Source organism: Bactrocera neohumeralis, unplaced genomic scaffold (assembly GCF_024586455.1).
Source record: "Bactrocera neohumeralis isolate Rockhampton unplaced genomic scaffold, APGP_CSIRO_Bneo_wtdbg2-racon-allhic-juicebox.fasta_v2 cluster11, whole genome shotgun sequence".
Lineage (NCBI taxonomy): Eukaryota > Metazoa > Arthropoda > Insecta > Diptera > Tephritidae > Bactrocera > Bactrocera neohumeralis.
The window spans coordinates 3,864,973-3,867,408 of NW_026089624.1; the positions used below are offsets into that span (position 1 = coordinate 3,864,973).

The window sequence follows — 2,436 nt, forward strand, 5'->3', positions numbered from 1 at the left end:
ACTTCGAATGATAACATCCTCCATACAGCTTCAGACTGATATTTTTCCACTTCATTTGGTGATTGTATGCTGAGCCTCTTGACCACTGCATTTGTTAATGCTAATACAGGGTTTGTCCGGAAAGTATTAGGACTGAGCCGATTTAAAAAAAACCTATTTAATCACTCATTACAATTTTTTAGAAGCTTTCAAAGTAGGCTCCTTCTGCGTCGGAATCATTGTATATTGGATCAATCCACTATGACTTTTTTGAATTATGCAACTCTACGTTAATGTGTGCATCAAAAATTTTCAAAAGGAATGGATTGTAGGAAACGATCCATCGGTTATCAATATCATGATTTCGGACGGTAGCATTTTGCCCACCCTGTTCAGGCAATCGACGACGATATTTGGGATATCCATCATCGCTAGTACATGTTTAAGTTTGGAACGACTTCTGAAGTTTTTTGCTGCATTAAGAATCTCGCATACATAAAGAATTCGGGTATAAAGTCGTTACGATTTTGTGCAGGATAGGATCTTCATCTTAATCCATTAATTTGGCTAAAATAACTCTGTCGATTTGGGTTGGTCTAATTTTATTCACTAATCACACCAGCAGGTGTACATGTAGCAAGCCACGTTTCCGCCATGCTATTGTGAACATATGGCAGACCGAATACATGAGACTTGTTAATGAGGTGCAGGAATTTCTGTACTTTTAAATGGAAGACTATGTTAACTATATCGTCTCCGTCTTATGAAGTTAAATTGGTGTTAAATTTTTTTTATTTCCGGCCAATTTGGATTACATGGTGAAGATATTAATAAATCAGGGCCCGGCAGTCGTAAGCGAGCAAGTAATCGTATCGAGTGAAATTTCGTAACGTGTCGAGTGTGCGGATCGTCGCACTCGATACGAAACGAATAGAAATTTTATGAAATAACTACCTTGGCATAGCTCTAAATGGCATTTTCAAATAACATGAAATACAAAATAAAAGGAAAAAGTATGTGAATTGGAATCGAACGTAAATAGTACATATTCAAATTTATTATACGTTTATACATAAATTTATTAAATTTAGTTTTTGCAGGCAATAAAATGAACCCTAGTGTTTTTTTTACAAGTTACTCTGATTCAGATGAGAAACATCACCAAATGGCCGTAAGGTCCAGGATTCGTGATAAAAGTAATCCTATGGCTTTACCTGATGCAGCGTAAGAAAATTTTTAAGTAGACCGTTTATTTTAGTATAGATATTATTATTTTAAATAATTTACATATTCAGGAAGCGGTTTAGACTGACCAAAGACGCATTTACTATCAGTAATGATAAAAGAAGACGGTACAGTCTTGAAAACATGGCAATGTTCGGCAACATCTGCATGCAATTTAAAAATTCAACATATTGCAGATATTTTGTAAATGAAAACAATGATACAGAAATAGATACGGAAATGAGACTCAATTAACTAAAATTGGTCATAAATTAGAGATCATATTATGTTGTCTTTAGATAATAATTGAATAAAACGTTCCAACAACATTTGAATTCATATTTTGTTTTAATAAATATATTTTCAATAAAAATAGAAACTTGGAATTAAAATATCGTATATATTGGTGTTTATTTCTAAACTTTTCTCTTTAAAATATCAAGCTCATGAGTTTTAAACTGCAACTCCACAGCTTTTATTTGCATATGCGCGTAAATTGGATTTTAATTTTTGATATAATTTTGATAATTTGGATTCGTTGTATATGATTTTGTAGCACTGCGACCGGTGGATGGTGTCGGATCCTCATTTAAACCTTCTTCTGGCACTACATTTCCAAAAGATTTAACTATTTTCAACACTTCTACTGCAACATCTATCCCCGTAGCTTGGAGGAGCTGCTCTTTTGCTACAGCTAAAAAAGATTTTCTTCGTACGGACCAACACCAGTCCTTTGTTCGAGGCTTTGTTAAATGATATTTTCTTTTTTATATGTGCCCTTGATCAGCAAATACCTATCTTTGTATTTTATTATTATATTAATCATCTATTATTTTATTTATTTAATTAATATTATTTATAGATCTTACTTTTCGCCAAGATTTAGCATCCTTCATCAGTGGGCCGGCAGCGTTAAGTTTTAGCGTCAATGCATTCCAAAGCTTATATGCTGCAACTTTCCCTTGCACACAATTAGGTAAAATATTTTTTGCCAAGTCCTGATGCTCTAGCATAAAATCACTCATCACAGTTTGACGCATATTTATTCTGTTTACATTTGTCCTTAAATCATTAGTTATAATCATAATACATTTTAAATAAACTCAATAAAAGAAAAATAACTTACATTTTACCTCCGATTGTTTTTAACTGATATATTCAAAACTTTTTTTTATTTTAATTTGTACTATAACGTTTCACAAATAGCTAACGAGTGAGATTTTGATTCTTTCG

General features: G+C 32.6%; 1 long non-coding RNA gene across 1 annotated transcript; it reads left to right on the forward strand.

Annotated features, from left to right (window-relative positions):
• Nucleotides 1-418: 418 nt before the first annotated feature.
• LOC126765823 (uncharacterized) lies at nucleotides 419-1,312 on the forward strand. Its single transcript, XR_007668617.1, has 3 exons — nucleotides 419-992; nucleotides 1,080-1,203; nucleotides 1,275-1,312. It is a non-coding gene; the product is annotated as an uncharacterized LOC126765823 (long non-coding RNA).
• The last annotated feature ends 1,124 nt before the right edge of the window (nucleotides 1,313-2,436 follow it).